This window comes from Mastigoproctus giganteus, chromosome 12, assembly GCF_048544385.1.
Source record: "Mastigoproctus giganteus isolate SK-2022 chromosome 12, ASM4854438v1, whole genome shotgun sequence".
NCBI lineage: Eukaryota > Metazoa > Arthropoda > Arachnida > Uropygi > Thelyphonidae > Mastigoproctus > Mastigoproctus giganteus.
The window spans coordinates 104,949,482-104,969,255 of record NC_143586.1 but is presented as its reverse complement, the minus strand read 5'-3'; the positions used below and the strand labels follow the sequence as shown (position 1 = coordinate 104,969,255).

Sequence of the window (19,774 nt, the reverse complement as noted above, 5' to 3'; positions counted from 1 at the left end):
TACACTATAACGCACCATCTCACGGAGTGCCTTTTTACAGAGTTGTCATTCCACCAGAGGGCACCGTTACCTACTCATCAACACACATACACGCACGTTCTTCTTACACGTTTCAACGAGAATGCCAGTTCCTTTTTTTAAATTTTTTTCTTTAGTATTTTTGTAGCCGTCCCACCACAGCATGGCGCTGCTGTACAATATGAGGAAATACTTTGGCTCATACTCCGAACTGACGGAAAGCTTACGGACTTCGTGAGTGACGTTAACATATGGAAAGGGACAAGAGTGGGAGGATGCTCAGGCGGATCGCCAACTACACTGTATCGCTTTATTGAAGGATTCTACACTTCGGGTTAACGATATGTCATCGCACAGCCGTCACGGGAATGGTGATGTGGATGCGAGAGGGGAAATTAGCATTTGTTCAAAGGAGAACAACTACACCTACAAAATCTTGTCGTTGTATTCATTACTACGAAGGCGGAGGAACAAATGGTAAGAAAATCCAGTCCTCCAAAATAGGAGCGGTTTGAAAATGATTACGTTGGATAGAAGTGTCCTTAATGCCCAAGGTCATGCGCCCAACAATTCAAAGATGCTCATCTCTGCAAAGAATAGTTGAGAATAAGCCGCTCAGTAAAGATAAAGACTCAATCCACGTGATGATGGTTGCCTAACTTGGGCGTTGTTCTGGTTTTCACGAAATAATCCGATTTCCAGAAGACCTTGAATACTGATCCCATTAAACTGCCGACTGAAACAGCAATAAAACCGCCGCTTAAAGCTACTACTACACTATGTCCAATACTTATAGAAGTTTTATGTGTAACTCAACTCGAAAAGCTGATACAGAAAGAGGGAATCCCTAATTAATGAATACTTTTTGTTAGCACCATACTTCTGAGGAAATATTGTAATGCTTTAGCTAATAACAAAATAAGCAAACGAATTCTTTAATAGAGTTTATCAAAAACCCAGTACAGGTGTCAGATTCAAATAAACTTGAATTACTAATCGTTAAATCTCGCCAAATGAAATAACACGTCACACCATTCTCTATTCTACGGAAAATTTCAGACGTTCACGTCAACTATTTTCTTTATTGAGGAATGTCAATAAAATACACCGCACTTCGTTATCTCCCCCTTGGAATGCTTAAATAAATCTTAACTGACCATATTAAAAACGACTGTAGGAATGGAGGTTTCTTTGCGTATCGATTACTTTGGTCATAGCGTTCCGGTTCAGATGGTTCATCATCAATATATTATGTCTGGGCAAGTATGTGTGTTCACGGGCGATTTGCATATTGTGCTCAGGGTGAATAACTCAGAATAACTTGGTAAATTTACTCTCCACTAATCGATTAACCACAGCTCCGATTCTTTGAAATGCCATCGTTCTAGAAAAAAATATATATATTACCAATCTGGAGAAACTATGACCAAAAAAGATGCAAGATTGTTGAATGCCATTCTCTAGTGGAAGGGGGGATGAGAGATGTTCTTTGCACTCCTATGACAGGATCTGGAATCTTTACAAATACCACTTAGGCTAGTTATATATTAATCGGCATAAATGAAAGCATTTTCCGCATTAATCGGCAAGAAAAATGCGAATATATATTGTATTGGGCCCCTGGGATGATTCCAAGTTCAATTCTCATTTCATAGCATTCTTTTCCCAGTTTTGCGCTGCAGAAATATTAGAATAAATTTGGAACAGGAACTCTGATCCATTTCAATGATTACTGAGAATATTTTAGGAATCTTTGCATCAAATTTTCATGTCGATGAGTTAACTTAATTTGTTATAAATCACGAAGTATTACTGTTTGCTAACCTGCCTGAAATGTAATGCACTGCGTACATGAACTAACTTGTTGGTCATCAGTTTCTCCAGAATAACAAGATTTTTTAACGGAATATTCATAGAAACATGTCGTTGAATTAAGCACTATGAATTCCTTCAACGAACTTTGAACAGACCTTGACAAAGTGACTGATAATAAACCTACAGGGGAATTACCCGAGAGAACCCATATCGCAGTCTTCCTTAACTCACAATTAAAGCCAATGAGGAAGTCGAGCCAAGAACTATGAAGTCCCTCTTCATTCGAAGAAGTCAATGACGCTCGCATTGTGTTGCAACTGCCGATCATACAAGCTAACAGGAAAATAAATTAAGTAATTTACCAAAATATTTTTACTTTAAAAAAACACAATGCTCAAAAAATGCTAAAGCCTATTTCAATGTCACCCAGGATTTCGATATTATCGAATTCAAAGTTAATAACGCTTGATTTGACAAGTAAGTGATTCACAATGACTGGTCAGACGAAAGACAAGGGTCTATCAGAAAGAAACTCGTTTAATTGAACAGCATTGCCGATAATTTGACTCTAACTGTGAGTAATTACTTTGTTTGTCAATTTCTTCGTTAGCTTTGTTCACAAAATCAAATCAGTCCTCTCAGGAGTCTTACATCTCCATATTCATTTCAAGTATCTATTATAGCAATTTATTTAAATATAAATATTCGTGAATATCAATGAAACAACCTGTTGAGTTTTCACATAACTACTCTGGTCCGCCCAGGTAACACAGCGGATATAATCACCGTCTTCTCCACACAGGGTGGAATATTCCCGGATTCGAATCCCATCAATGAATCCAAGAATTTTTATGGATTTTTTCACAAGTGGCTCTGAGTTAGTTAATCTCAGAAGAGATTTGAACCGTTTTCCCTTCCGGATGCTCGTATTTTTCGTCCAGAAAAGAGGCCATCTTTCAAGATGGACCATCTTTCAAGATAGCACATCTTGAAAGGTAACTGATATTAAAATCATTAGATAAGCTAGTCGAGTGTTTCTGTTTCTGCTTTCTGATTATCGAAGTATTATTTTTAATCAAAGTACGTTAAATACTTTAAAGTATTATTTCTTTGGGAGAAAAGTTTGGCTATGTCTGCCATATTCCCTTCTCCCGTGATTGAAGGGCCTTGGAATTCCTCCGGTCTAACCCTCCCTTACATATATGCACCGTCTTGTGCTGAATTTGTAATCAGGAATTGCGGATCAAAACTACAATAGACTATGGTACTATAAATGAGACCCGCTACGGGTTACTGGAGATATTAATATGCCCAGTTTTAGAAAATTAATGTATTTTACCACGCGTGTCAATGTATATTTAAATATTTTATAAGTATTTATAAAATAATGCTTGATAATCAAGTGTAATTGTAGAACTGGTCGTCCTTAACGCTGTTATAAATGCCTTTGTACATCTGTATATCCAGTAGAATCGTTTGTGGGTTTTTAGACTGACATCTTCAATATTTTAAAATAGCCAACATTCAATTAAAAATGCTTAAAAATGTGACGCATTGCACGCATGAGAACCTCAATATTCCATTAATTTTACTACGTTCTTATTTTATCTGTTGCTTATTTTTTCTACTTTATATCCCTTAAATATGAACTTAACATCTACAATGCATTAATCTCTCTCTCGATGTGTCTCTCTCTTGGCACTCAACACAGACCCTAAAGGCTCAAAGATATATCCGATATTAACTTATTAAAAATTAGATGAGAACTATAAAGCATTTGCGATTTCATTGAAACAAATTGTTTGTTTTGGATCTCGTACCATCCGTTATTTCCCAACAAGCAAACACCATTATACTTAAATAAAAAAACAAAATCAAATAAGAGTACATTGTCTGAAACCAAACACTGTATCTAGGGAATGTATTAATCACTTATCTGAAGACGCATCAACAGTTGTTTTCTCTTAAATGCAAAATCAAATCGAAACTTTTTTTCTTACAGCATCGAAATATTTACTTTATACGCCATTTTCGACTATAAACTCTACATTTCAGTAACGGCTTCTCGGATCATTAATTTTCTCCCTGATTAAATAATTTTAGTAGTTAAAAATCACTTTTATGGATTTTACGTTCACAATAAGACTAAAATTGTTGACAAGAATCCATTCGATGCTTGTCTTTTAAGTAGATCTCAACCACTGTATTTACATATCGTAGCAAACTTAACCGCTTCAGTTTTATTTGTACTCTACCAGAACATTCCCAGCTCACCCTGTTTCTAGCTCATGTGACTGCTAAATACGGCAATGTTCTTGCATTCCCTCTATCCTGTCCTCTAACCCATCCCTTAGCATAAACGGTGAATTTATTTAACGCAAATAATAATAATCTGTCCATTAAGTGCCCGCAGTTATCGCTGTCCATTTATTTATTAAACAGCTGACGAGAATTAAAGACAAGACTTTTAAGCGCGTGGATGCAAAGACATTCGGTGTGTCTATTTGTATGTTTTCGTATACTGCTGCGTTGCAAACGTTTTTTTTTAATGATATGCAGCTTTTATTTCCACCCCCATCCACCCCACAATGATGCGCACTGGCTATCTTTATAAGTTATTGCCATGTCATAAATAGCACCAGAAGTGAGTGGAGAGCTGATTTACATTAATTTGTCAGTCTGCATATGCCAACAAACAATTTATTAAATAAATTTGAGGTGATTTTAAATTTCATTTGAATTCGTTATTTCAGAATTCATTTCTTTCACTTCTTGTTATTATTATTAGGCACTTCACGATTCCATTACTGCTGAGTTCTTATAAAGGAACTTCAATTTTCTATTAGAATTGCAAGAATATTTGAAGTACACGTTCATTAAATTGCAAAGAATAAATTTTTAATTATTATTACTTTTTAACCGGCAGCAACAAACAAAATAACATATTTTCATCAATCTAACCTACGCTTATCGCGCATCATATCCACTTTTCACATGTATAAAACAGAAGTTATAAATAGGTATCTAAGGCAGTGATGTGGTCAAGAAGTTTATCTGTCTACTCATATGACTACACTACTTTTTTTAGGAATATAAAAAGCCCGAAATGCGCACTATACACCTCTTTTCAGTCATACCTAGAGAATTTTGTTCTCGCAGCCCTTTGTTTGTGACAAAATAGCCTCACACATCTCGCTTTTTTCCTTTTTTTTTTTCATACGTAAAGTATTCTAGTTTCATGTTTTCTCGCAGTCTTATAGCTGCGAAGAAACAGTGATGTCTACTCCAGGGCCATCATTGTATCCAACAGATGACATACGAGCAGAGAGGGGGGACACAGAAGCCAGCAAAGTACTTTGCTGACTGGCGGTGTTCGTGTATTACCGCCTAGAGTATAAGAAACACAGGTAGGCCAGAGTATGTTACAACTACAGCAGGTAGCTTCTAGAGTTCTTTAGGGAGTAGGAACATTATCCATGACTCTGAAAACATCAAAACATGCCTGCATTTCTTAGGAACAGGTGAACTTAACGGCCAAAACTACTGAATGTGTTCACACCATTGAGAGAGGCAAAAAAAAAAAGTAGCCTAGGAAGTAAGGAAAGAGGAAAATATGCGAAAAATGGATTCCTTAAAGAAGTAGCGTAAAGAAAAGACGAAGCAAGAAAGAATGAGAGAAAAATAATAAACATATGAGAAAGAAATCTACAGAAATCATGCGAGCAGTCTGGAATTCATTTATATTACACAAGATCGCAGCCTGATGTCATTCGCCATTCTTCTTCTGCATCCCCTTTCGTTTCGTGTCAAGAAGTCTGATCAAAATCATTGGCGAATACATTTAATCTAATTTCAGTGCTATTTTATATGTAGCAATTCGATTAGTGCAAAATATAATAAACATTATACTTATTTTAAATTGTTATCACGAGTCCAGTTTGAAATTGGAATCAGGTTGAACCACTGAGACTCAGAACCTATATGATAACGATGATAGAGGTTCTGGGCCATCGTGATCACCTTAACGGGATTTTACCAGCAAAAAAAAACTAGAATTCATTCGCCTATAAACGAAATTATGGCGGTTATCCAGAAAAAAAGTTCTTCAACCAATACTTCAACTTATTAGAAGGCTATACAGAGCATTACAGGCAAAAGCAAAAGGTTCCATCTACACCTATGCCCACCGCTATTATTGTTAGTCTTGTGGATTTCCATTGGTGGTACAATTTAGATTACGCTTCCATTGGAAGCCTACTGGTCCATTGGCGCCTATTCCTAGATTGGCTAATTAGGTATCTTTACGTTGCATAATTACAATTATTCTAAGGCACTTGCACAGCTTTATTTATGTTTAACTGTTATCCAATCACTATTCTTTCTCAGTAGAGTGAGAAAGAGAAGAGCTGCCGGACAGTTGTACTCATTATGCTGCACAGTGTGTCGTTTCTGTTAGATGGAGAAAGGCGTCATAATATAGGGCACAATTAATAAGAAGTAAAACGATAAAGCTGAGAACTACACAGCGAAGAATGGAACGAATTATATTGGGAATGAGACTGTTAGATAAGAAGAGAAACACATGGATTAGGCAGCAAATTCAAGTAAAGGACATTCTTATCAAAACTAAAGAACTAAAATGATCTTGGGCAGGACACAAAGCTCGAAGACATGATGACAGATGGACTAAGAAAATAACAGAATGGTACCCAAGAGGAGCTAGAAGAAAACCTGGAAGACAAAGGCGGAGATGGATAGATGAAATTCACGAGTTTGTGGGTAGTAAATGGATGGCCATTGCACAAAAGAGAAGGAACTGGAAAGTTGCTGGAGAAGCTTTCATCCTGCAGTGGATTGAAAATGGCTGATGATGATGAAAACGATAAATAGGATCAAATAGATAAATCTACGTGCAGAAGATGGCAATACCAAGAAAATGAAAAATTCAAGTAGATATCTGTATTATAGGAGAATAAACAAATATACTGTCGTGATTATTGTGCAAGATAGTAAAAATAAACCGTGTAGAATAATGAGCATTATCTAAAATGATACTGAAGCGTCAGACATCATCTGAACTACACCGATGATGAAACTTAGCACGGAATTCCGAGAAGCAAAGTACTGAAATAAACAAGTTATATCAAGCTGCAATAAGGTTGTTTTAATTGAAATTGAAAATGTCAAAAAGAAACGAAAGTACATGGCATGTTTCCTGCCCTCGTGGGTAGCACAGTTGGTAGAATCGCTGTCCTCCAAACACCGGGAAAAGACCTGAGTTCGAATCCCGTCGATGTCGGGAAGAATTTTGATTGGCCTTTTCACAATGTGGTTGAGTTAGTCGGTCTCAGGCGAGGTAACATGGATTATTGTCCATCAAACAGAAAATTGACCTCAGAACAGACGCAATTTACAGACAATATACAGAAGCAATACGACCTTAGTCACTAATGCTCTAAAAACCATACTGCAAAAGCATGTTTACTACAAAAATGAAGTCTGCATATAGAGTTTAGTCCTCGCGGTAGATAGCGTCACTATTCTGGCGTACCGATGGAAAAGGCCTGCATTTGCCTGGAACTTTCATGTGCCTTTTATTAACTCTGCAGCCGAGTTTGTTCACTTCGAAAGAAGACCATGGCTTTTCCTCCCGAAAATTATGAGTTTTTATACTGCAAACCAACTACGAAATACACGCAATTTACAAGCAGGATGTAGTAACTCCTAGATTTCGTGGTATCCAAGCAAATCCAAAAGAACTCAAACGTAAACTAGAGCCCACGAGTAGCATGATTATCGAAGCCTTCTACCTCTGCAAAAGTTGAATCCAGAGCTTCATATGCTTATTTGATTTTTGCTGGGTATCTTCAGGAAACTTTAAAATTATCCTAGAAAATTCAGTTTAGTTCAGCCTAACTTTTAGGCTGAACTAAACCTAGATATTTATGATAAACAAATGCCTTTCCCCACAAGAAATTCACGAACTTACCAAATCCTAAACTACTGGCGCATCAACAATCAGTAATGATCGATTCCAGTCGCGATGAACAGCGGTCTCAATGCAAAACTCTGCAATTGGGGCCCTGCTGTCAAAAGGGACCATCTCAAAGGGAGAAACTAAAAGCAGTTTAAAACTCTTACGGGTGTCTTTAAAAGTTTAGTGGGAGCCAAATATGAAGCTGCGTTCTCTGATAACCAATACCCATTGAAGGACATTTCAGGGTATTGCTCAGCCACAGTTCTAATATAAGCTGCACAGCATATTCACACAGCACCGCAGAAGCTGATACAAAAATTTCGATGAAAAACCAACTGATGCAAAAGATATGTACTTGCTGGTGCAGAAATATCGGAACCCAAGCAGAGTAAATGAAGAGGATTCCAGAAAATATCGATATGCAAGGAATTAATGAGTCTTCGACATCCAGTTAACGGATCTAAATCTGAGGGATTTTGAGATCCCTTCTTATTAAAACCATGATTATTTTAGAAACATGACCGGGCCCGTGTGTTTCACGTGAAAGTCCAGGTATAAACAACAGAAAATCCATTTATTATAAGAATAAATATCTTCGCCATTGTCTTAAGAGAATATTGTTTTATATTATGCTATAATATATTCTTAATTTTCTCAATTCAGCAAACGGCAAGGTGGCCAAAGAATACGGGTAGTTACAGACACAATGTATCAACTCCTCATAGCCTTAAGTGCTCTGGCGCTTAAATCGGAGACGTCCGATTTATTTTAAACTTCACGAGAGCGAAACTGACCAAGCCCCATATTCAGACACCCCCGACAAAATCTAGGAAGGATGGTTGCTTTCTTCTTATCGCTGCCTCTTACTCTTATCAGCACCCGTGGCTCTTAGGGGTTACGACGTACGCTCCCCCATCGTAAGGGCCAGGGACAGAAGATATGGTATTTCACTATTTTTTAAGCTTTTAGTTTTGTTTCATTTTCTATTTCTTTTTTTTTTAATTTGTTTTCAATATTTCTAAACTAATTCGCTGTAAGAACGTTGAGACAGAGTTATTCAGCGATAATATTCATTATTAGACTCGTTGTTCAATCCCTGATGCATGCAGTCACGTATATGTTTCATACTTTTTAAGCTTATCAAAGCTTAAATAATTAAAAAAAAGTAATAATTGATAGTTTTCTTTCTGTTTGAGTTATTAACGTACGTATCAGTTCACTATTCCCTTGTTTTTATGACGAATTAGTTCTACCCTACAAAGAGAATAAAAAGAAATTACGCTAAAATAAAAACGTAGAAATATAAAGCAATATTATACAGAGGAGGATCAAAACCTGCAGCTGCGAACTAGAAAACTTTCGCTTTAACCATAACACTGATACAAAGAAGTGTTGATAAGCAACAGAACAGTTTCACGTTTTTCAAATGTTATTTATTGTTGCTTATGCTATTTAATTTCATGACACTTTTATCGCGTGAACAGCATTCGCGATTATCTAAAAACAGCGTTTAATCGAATAAATACGCATTATAAATTGCCATCAGTTTATTAGGTTGATAATCGGTAGAACTCTACCTATTGAAGTCGGGCTATGTGGCTCTGTGCTTCCTCTATCACAAGCTTTGATAGAGGATATATTATAATATACGTTAATTGTATCTAATGCAGTACAAAATATTAAGAAAACAAAAGCACACACAAACACGAACACGCAGCAATCAATAATCAAAAAATAGGACATTCTCACGAGATTCTGCACTAATCAATAGGGCATTTAAATGAAGCTTAAGGAGGCTGATGAGCCGCTACAGAATACCGCATTAGGAAGAGAGTTTGCTTCTGATAATTTACGCAACAAGCCATTTTGTATAAAAATCGTTAAGTTCAGTAATAGAAGTATACAAAAAATCCATTTAAACATTAAAATTGCGATTACAAAGCTATTAACATCCGAATTCAATCAGAAATTAACACAGTCTGGACTTCGACAGCCTCTTAGAATGTTTTAAAAAGGTTTAAATAGACGGAATGTTAAAAGGGGGAACAGAAAAGGTAAAAATGTAAAATAGCGAAGTACAATTTCTCAGATATATATATAGACAAGAAAAATTATCTTTAAATATATGACGTTTCGCCATCAAACTTAATATTGTGCGCACAAACATTCAGAGTTAGAATAGTGTGCATAAACAATGCCAAATTGGGAAATAATCTACGATTTTTATTGATTGAAGGATTAAAATTACTGGAAGTGTTGATGAACGGGGTCTGGTATTTGTGGTATTTCAGAATGTGACAAACGATGCCATATTCAAAGTGAGGCTATCGAGGGGTATCGGAAGGGATAAGATTTTTTTTAAAATAAAATTTATAACTAGATACAGCGCTCTATAACAATTATTACTGAGATGCGAAGCTCGAAGTTAAAAGCGAAAGTCCAGATCGGATTCTAAGAATTGATGAAAATTGCAGATTAACGCAGCAGGTGATAACTTCCATAACGTGACATCTACACGTCATAAATAACGCGCGTATAATATGTGGGTGAGAAAGGAAGGAAGTAAAACGTCACAGTTGGTTGACAAAAGTTTTCGAGACAATATATAGAGGGCTACAGTGTAGCGGAAACAAGTAAGCAGAACACTGGGAGACGGAAGTAGAAAGAAAAAAGGCCTCAACCATTCATTACTTAACCCTAACTGGCTCAAGTATCATAGGTACAGGTAGTAATAAGCAGGAAGCAGATCCAACACTCCTTTTCCCTACCTTGTTCCGTCTGGATGTCCAATATGAGAGTTCTGGAATTATCCCAAGATTCCCACAATGTTCAACTTTGCCAATGCAGACTAACCATTAACGAAGACCACATGGTTCGCTCTTAGCCGTAGTGAGTGTCTACTGGTAGGCCGTTGGCACGTGTTGAAGTGACGCGAGCGGAACGGACGGTCCCGCGGCGGGGCTGCGTTAGCGAGGGGCGTGTACTACTCTCACTCGTACACCGCTCGTTATTTCGAATTCTGTCGTCGATCGTCGACACCACAAGAGGGAGCCACCGTGTCCGTCTTTTGCCCAAACGAGCTCGAACACCGGAAAGCGCACAAATCGCGAGACACTTTCTATCCGCGTTTATCTCGAAAACTTGGGGTGTCAGAAGTGCTCGTGACAACAATGTCAGAGGTGACCTGGGCGAGTCCTTGGATACGCGGCGGGCGAGAGGTCCGCTCGCAAACTGCTTGTAACCCACCTGTCCCCGGGCAGCCCGGCCTGCCACAGGATTGGAAACGGCTTCCATAAATCATGCCGAAGATGATGATTCTTGTCGTTGTAGCTGGCTGCCGAGGAAAAGTCAAAGCTCGAAAAGGGTGGGAAGGGGACGACGCTTCGAGCCCCGGGGAGAGGAAGGGACGAGGGGAGTCACGGGCGATAATCGGCCTAAAGGGTAACCATGGCCACCGAATATTACTGTTTACATTCTCCCCGTTTGTCTCGGCGAATGAGGGACGGATGAGAGCTCAACTTTTGGTGGGATAAACCGCGTCTGGCACGAACGTTGCTTATTACGACTTATGGCGGTAATGGGACGATGTGTAGTGTCGCCAGCAGTGACGGAAAGGCCGCGTCACCCGTCTCTTCCTCGAGCCCGAGCTAATGGAAAGCCTCGAGGGCGAATACCACTACCTGTCACGGTTTGATACCTGCTAGGCCGCTTCGCGCGCTCGCGCGCGCGCGCACACACACACACACACGCACACACGGCGGCACCTTAATATATTCAAGAAGTTTCGTCTGACACGTGGCTGCTACGAACGCGAGGTCAGTTTAATCAGCTCGCTCCGATGACCTAAAACAAGGATAAAGATGAGCGGGTTGTCATCGGAACCATCTGTTCTTAATCGCAGTTTTAAATCAAAGCAGCTAATGGAGATATGCCGCGGTTTACACTTAAGAATCCTCTCGTGCTCTAACATGTGCCCGATAAAATAAAAAAAATCCTCTCGACCGGTTGTGGACGTTTTTTAATGACTTTTGTAATAAAGTGAGTACAACTTGGTCGAATAACGATGGAGTGCAGCCGGATGGGGAACAGAAGCAAAAGTTCTTCGTTTTATATTCTCTAAATGGATGTTTATTACGATATAAAGATGTAAGAATTTAAAAATGGGATCGATCCGATGCAGCAAGAGAAACAATTTGCGAGAAAAGTATCCGGGAGGGGCGGTTTAAAATCAATTTTAAACCGCGTTTGTTTTTTTCGGAAGACGTGGTATTTGTATTATAGAAATGATGGCGTTTATAAGTTAGATTCATTGATATTTGGTTGGTGAGCTCACTTTGAGAGAAGCAATAGATCTTTTTGTTATTTTATAAAGCACTCAGTGCAGCTTCTCTCTCCTATTACTGTTTCAGAACAGAGTGGACTCGATTTTAGTCGAAGCCGAAGTTGATTAGAGTGACCAAACCGATGGGCTTTGTTCATACGGTGGACAAACCCCGTTGGTGAATATTACCTTAATTTTCCTTCCACAGTTTTGCGAATCAAACAAGTTTACCACATTTCTTTTTTAAAAATCTGAAATGATATACAATGCCAATAAGTCTGAAATTTGCTACTCTCTTTGTTTAATCTTCTATTCCCAATCATCACTGGCACAGTGATTAGGAACAGCGGCCGAGTTATTCAGTCTCGGGCAGAGTGAATGGTTTTTTTTCTTCCATCGTGCAAAACGATCTAGGACACACGCAATTTACAGACTTATATCGACGCCTCGTGGCCTTAGGTACTTCGTGAAGGCATAGTGGCTTCGCACAACCTCGTTTGCAGAGGTCTGGGTACGAATCTCGTCGGAAATTGAAGTAATTCTTAAACGCCTCTTCAATCAGGGCTATGATTAGTGCAGAGGGAACAGGATTCACCTGAACAGGATTGAACATGTGTGTACTACTGGATGGGTAATACAAGATCTAAGCCTGATGGGCGAGTAGTCAGCACGTGAACGCAGTTGTACACATGTATGAGCTGCCCGTGGTTCAAGCTCGCGTGATTGCTAAATAAAATTAACGATAATATTCTCGCGAGTTAACCAGTCATAAAGTCCTTTAACTCCTGTTCTAAGTGGTGTTCATATTCGCGTTTTCATTTGCATTCGAAGAATAAAAACCACTTCTCAATTTAGGACGTTGTAGGTCTTGTTTTAACGCGGTTAGCAACAAAACAGACAGCAGGCGACTGCACAGCGGATCTAGGTCAACTCTGGACTCTTGCGATAATCTGCGAAATTTTCAATTTGAAGAATTTCAGTTTGAAGTATTGATTTAACTGTAAATGAATTATTTTATGTGATGTTAAACAATTTATTGCTTAACAGCACAATTAGATACGTAATAAATATTAATTTTTGCGCTGTATGTTTTTAGGACAATCAAGTACCTCAATCTGTCAAAATTGTACATATTGACAGATTGAGGTGCATGTTTGGAAAAGAGAGGTGGAATTACAGATGCTAATTCAGAAAAAAAAACAGCTGAAAATCCATAGGAAAAGCATGCAGCAAAACCTGAACATTCGTGAGAGAGACTTTGTAAGATTATATTTTATATATAATCTAGACGCTTGAGAAGGATTTTACGGACACCACCCCAGATTTCGGAACAATATTCCATGGCACGGTGGATTTGAGATTTGTACAGAGCGAACAGCTGTTTGGAAGAAAAGTAATACCGGGAGGAAAAGAGAAAACCCAGTTTCTTAGCTGCAGAGGAAGCTATGTTTGTGATGTTCTTATGCCAAGAGAGAGATTAGAAGTCAGCATAATCTCTAATAGATATATTTGATTTGATCTGAGTGTCATCGAAGATGAGCATAGGAGCTGTGGACTCCTTTTTGCTAAAAATAAGAAAGGACTGAGTTTTAGAAGGATCCAATTTCACTAAGTTATCTTTGCTCCATTGGAGAACATTTAAGGTAATGTTGGTGGATATTTGAGAAGTTAAAGCTGTTTGTGCCGAGCAAGGTTTCTCAAATTATAAGGTGGAATGCAAGGTGCTATCATTAGCAAGACTATGACAGGATTTCCAGTTAGTGGAAGAAGGTTATTAATATATAAGAGGAATAAAGGGGAGAAAGAAGTGAAACTTGGAGAATACCAGCGTTAGTGGAGAAGTTAGAAGATAAAGAGCCATCTACCATCATTGGTAGAGAGCGGTCAGAGAGAGAGGGAGAGAAAACTGAATACCCAATTGGAAAAGCAATCTGCAATCCGTAAAATGGAATCTTGTTAAGAAGATCTTTATGCCAAACGCGATCAAAAGCCTTAGAAATGTCAATAGGGATTTCTTGACATTCCCTCAAAGGTTTCCATTGAATTTGTCCATAGATGTTTAATATAAGTCAAAATAATACCATGGGATCGACAGTGACGGAATCCATACTGGCGATCATTAATGAGATGGAAGGTTTCAGGATAGTTTAGTAATTGGCGGTTAGTACTCTCCATTACTTTGGAAAGAGTAGAAGTGCAATAGAGCGATAATTAGAAGGGAGGAATTCATGATCCTCCTTTTAGGAACGGGCTGAATATGAACAAATTTCTAAGCAGACGGGAAAAAACACTAGTGGAATAGGAAAAAGCAATAAGCCGGTACAGAACAGGAGTAAGCTCAGAACCACAAGTTTTGAGAACAAATGAAGAAATACCATTTGGAACATGAAGCTTTCTAGGCATCAAGACTTCAAAATTCTTCTGACAGTCCTGCTGGGTATCACAGTTGGTATAATCACTGCACCCTCTCCACACCAGGTGGAAAAGACGTCAGTTCGAATCCCATCAATGACGTGAGAAAATTTTATGGACCTTTTTCGCAACGTGGGGTGAGTTACTTGGTATCAGGCGAAAGTTTCCCCTGGCGGATTGCACAGTTGGTAGAATCGCCTTCCTCCCCACACGGGCCGGAAAAGATCTGAGTTTGAATCCTTTCGATGATGTGAGGAATTTTTATGGACCTTTTTCATAACATGGCTGAATCAAGCTGAATCAAGTTGTCTCAGGTGAGGATAGCATTTTTTCCTCTCGGAAACTTGAGTTTTTCTTCCAGCAAACAGCATATCTATTACAGAACACGCACAATTCACAGACATAATACTGTATTTATATATAGCGCAATATGGCCTAAGTCACTGATGCCCCTATAACATCCTTTTGACGGAAGACCACAGAAGGCATTGAGTGGAGCATACTGGGTATAGTAGGAGGCAGCTTACCAAGATCGTCAATACAAGAGTTAGAAGGAAAGTAGTATGCTAGTAAGTTGGCTTTATCTTTAGCTAACGAGGCAATACAACCATCAGGTCTTAAAGAAGTGGGAATAAAGATGGGAAAAGGTTGCAGCTAAAGGCTTTGGAAAGAATGCCCTACCACCGTTTGGACAAGAAGCCAGTTTTCTACTCTTAGCTTGTTCAAAATGTAGTTCGGACAAAAATAAAATAATAAAATGTCACACTAGGGCCACCCGGAATTTTCCTTCATCTGCTCAAGTGGGTTTTGTTCGTGAACTGCGTGTGTTCTCTGGTCGATTTGCCTGTTTTCTGGACGAAAAATCTAGTTTCCGGGGAGAAAACTTTGCTATCTACTCCTGTGACCGACTAACTCAGCCACAGAGTGAAAAAAAAGCCCATAAAAGTTCCTCATGGACAAGGAACCGGCCTTTTCTACCCGATGTGGGAAGGGTAGTGACGATACTGTTGTGCTTCCAGTGCAGACAATGTAGTTTGGATTGATTAATAACTGCTTTGCAATTTTTGAGAGATTTAGTATAGGCAGAAATTTGCGATATGCAACATTCTTATCTTGAACAGCCTTAGCACACTTATTGGAGAGTCAAGATAAAGGCCGAGAGTTTAAGATGGAGTATGAAAAAATAGATTCGTTCCCTACAAGGATATTTTCACTAGCACGATCTGAGCAAACACTGCATCAAAAGATTTAAGACAGTAATCTAATCAAGGAAAACAAGAATATAAATCTCTCAGATCATCCCATTCGCATTCTCGTAATGTCAAAGAATACGCTGAGCACAGGCACGAGAGAGAAAGTCTATTGAAGAAGAAACCATCACCGAGTTATGATCTGAGGTGCCTAGACCACACACCTTCATCGCGGACTTTGAAGAGTTGTTCAAGAGAAAAAAAAATCAAGAATGTTAAGTGTGTAGTTAGGATTGTCTGATATTCTTGCGGGTAAATGAACGATGTCTGTACGAGACCATTAATAACTGATTTTGCCGTTACTGATGGCCTCGCAGCTCTGTATGGCTAGAAAACAACGGAAGCCAGCTGGAATCGTGATCAACAAAATCACCAGTTCCTAAGAAAATAAGTGAAAGAGTTCCAAATGATTAGTGCATTTGGGAGAACGATAGAGGCAGCAGATGACACACCGGGGTAAAGAGATTCTAAGCCAGAAAAGATCAAAAGAGAGAGAGAGAGAGAGATTCCAATTTACTAAGTTTTGTCTCTGATAGGGAACATCAGAGTAGACCTATATAAAAGTATCACCTTTGAGGTGAAAGGAATCGTATAGCGAATAATTAGGACAATTGAGATGAGCAGTGGTTGAGACAACGGATAATTGAGATTCTGATCGAAAATGTAAGTCAGGGTTCGCAGGCTGTAGGCAGAATTGGACATCATTAAGATTGGAACTGAGACCACGAATATCTCTGAAATGAATAAGGAAGTTTTTGGAAGATTCACTTCTTTTTGTTCTATTACATCATGAATAGTCTGACTATTCATGATGTATAGCTGATCTGGATTCCTTCTATATTTACCAATAGGTTCGGTCCGGTGGAATATCTAGCGGCCGGCCTACGACACTGTTTTAGAGTTGTGCCCTCGAAATGTAAGGACGACTGATTCTTACCATGATTACCATCATAATCTCAAAAGACATCAATCATACTACATGATGGAAGAGGTAGGAGTTGCCAGAGCTTTTCTTTGGAGAATAAACATGGATTTCACCATTTCAGCCCTCTAATAATCAAAGTTGTGGTATTGCACCGGTTAATGAGAGTCATCTGCCATCTGGTAATACCTGGTAACACAGATGAGCGGATTCATTGTAGTGTGGAAATCACATCTCGACCCTTGCTTATGTTGGTTCAACCTGGGTGATAATCCTAGTGTACTGCCATATTTCAGGAATTGCACACGGGGGTTTTACTCAAGGTTGCTAACAGCCCCACTATTGTGACGGTGCGAGCAGAGGAACTAGTTTTGCAAAACGACCGGATTTAACCGAAATTCGGCCCACTCAATATCACTCCCATCATATCAGTGTTTTTGATTCCCAGTAGTTTTGAAAACCTTAGCTTGTTATACCTCATGGAACATTAGTGAGAAACCTCAAGGACCAAATGGGTTAATTTTACAAGAAAGAAAACAGAACTGAGTTTTAGAAGGATTGAAGTGAACTAAGTTTTCTTCCTAATTAGCTTGAAATAATCGGAAATGGTGGATATTCAACAGATCGAATCTCTTACCGCATGAAACGATTTTTCAAAGTGTAAGATGGAATGTCGTGAACTACCATCGGAAAAACAATGGATAGGATTTCCAGTCAGTGGAAGAAGGTCATTAATATACGAGAGAGAGAGAGAGAGCACCGAATCATGGGAAACATCTAGATTAATTGAAGACAGAGAGCCATCAACCGTAGTGAATGGTCAAAAAAGACAATTGCTTACCATAAGATGGAAGCTTGTTCAAAAAAACTTGATGAGAAACACAATCAAAATCCTTGGAAAAATCAAGAGCAAACTGCTTTCGTTTCACCGAAATTGTCCAAAGATGAGTAACATATATCAAATATCACCAGTGTATCGACAGTAATGCAATCCTTATTGGAAATCACTTACAGATTTTGAGTTAGTTTAAGAGTTGGCAGTTGATGAATTCTCTATTCTCTATTCTGTTTTATATTAGTCTGAAAAGAGTAGAGATAAGTGCAATGGAACGATAATTAGAAGGGAGGAACATGTCATCTTTTTTTTTTGAAACTGGCTAGTATGAGCAAATTTTCATGTAGAAAAAAAAAAGAGTGTATAAAGGCGACGTAGAACAGAAGGAAACTCAGGAGAACAGGTTTGGCGAAGAGGAGACATGCCATCAGGACCTGGAGATTTCTTGCCATCAAGCCTATCAGCTTTTTGCCAACTCAAAATGACGTTGCTGGTGAACGGGACTGGAGGCAAATCAAATCCGATAAGTAAAGCTTGCAAGATTTGTTATTGGAGTAGAATTCCAGCTATGCAAATTTTTATACTTATCAGTTTTAAGAAAATTTAAGTTATTAATTATTTAATTAAAATTTTTGGAATTAGTAATTCGTTATTCTGTCGTGGCCCATGGCTACGACAGAATAATGAATGATTTTAATTAAATTTGGAATGACACACGAATAGTTATAAAAGGCCCAAATATGAAATTTCATGAAAATACATCCACTGGGAGTCGAGTTGTTATATGCGGATGGACAGACAGATATGGTGAAGGCAATCGGCGCATATGCAAATATATACACTGCCCTACCTACCTGATTAATATCTGGACACCCCTCCATTGATGAGGAAACGGGTCCTATGCATATAACACGTCACAAAACCTGCTATAAATATACACACTGGGCTTCGAACAGACAATTTCAAAAGTGGGCATGCAAGATGATACGTTCAACGGAATTACCTCAACAGTTCAACAGAATTGATCATCTCAACAAATGCTAGACGCCGATTAACATGGTGTAAGGAGCACGAATCCTGGACTGTTGAGAAGTGTAAAACAGTCCTATGGACAGACGAGTCGAAGTTCGCACTCTACCAGTCTGATGGCCGTTTTGGTTGTGGCGAATGCCAGGGGAACAGTTCCTTCCTGATTGTACCTCCTAACAATGAAGTTTGGTGGAGGCAGTGTCATGGTATGGGGCTCCTTTCATGGTTTGGCTTGGGTCCATTAGTCGTTATCGACAAAACCATGAATGCTGTGCAATACTAGGACAGCCTGGACAATTATGCACTTCCAACATTATGGAAATACTTCGGGGATGGCCCATACCTGTATCAGAAGACAACGTGCCATGCCATACTACTTGGGGCGTAACAGAGTGGTTTGAGAACATGGGTGTGGAAAAGTTGGATTGGCCAGCCCAGAGAATTGATCTGTGAACCTTATCAAGCATCTTTGGGATGTACTGGATCGTCGAGTACGTACACATCGAGATCGTCCAAAGAACAAGGCTGAACTGGTAACTGTGTTAAAAGCGGAGCGGAGGAACACATCACCTGCCATTTATAAAAAGCTGGTTGAGAATATGCAGCGAAGGTTGAAGGCCGTCATAAAAGCAAAAGGTTTCAGCACGAAATAATAAAGGCGCCTCCGTAGCCAGGTGGGAAGGAGCAGCAGCAGTGCGTAGCACACGCTTCTTGATTAGACCAGGGTTCGAGCCCGTCATCACCAAATACGGAGGATGCGGAAAGGTCAGGAATGACCACCGCATATCCCAGAGCAATATGGCCTTAGTTGCTAATGCTCCAAAAAAAACAACAAACAACAACGAAATATTAAAAGACACAATAAGAGCTCTTTTTTTTTTCTTTTTTTTTTTTTTTGTCTAAAGGCAGGTGTCCGGATATTAATGGTAGGACAGTGTGTGTATATATATATATATATATATATATATACACACTTGCAGACTTGTCAACTTTGTTTAATTTGATAATTGCATCCTCTGGAAGGATACAGCTACCTGAGTGTCCCTTCGGGTCCCGAAAATTGTACAGCAGATTTTGACCAGCCCAATTGATAAGGTCTATAAGCAATTTTCCAATATCTGACGAGATTTGAACTAGAACCTCTCCAAACAATTGACAAATGGTTAGTCATGGTCAGATCTACTTTCGAGGAGTA

The 19,774-nt window shown here is 38.8% G+C and overlaps 1 protein-coding gene across 6 annotated transcripts in view; it reads right to left on the bottom strand.

Annotated features, from left to right (window-relative positions):
- LOC150077316 (uncharacterized) overlaps positions 1-19,774 on the bottom strand; it is a 635,658-nt gene that overhangs the window by 430,443 nt on the left and 185,441 nt on the right. Inside the window, exon 1 of one of the 6 annotated variants that reach the window (XM_090386757.1) lies at positions 10,579-10,688. The exons of 4 other annotated variants lie outside the window; for them this stretch is intronic. The gene's annotated coding sequence lies outside the window, so the exon portion shown is untranslated. Of the gene's footprint in view, positions 1-10,578; positions 10,689-19,774 lie in introns of those variants that run through there. One more of the 6 variants, XM_090386754.1, reaches the window with a different exon arrangement.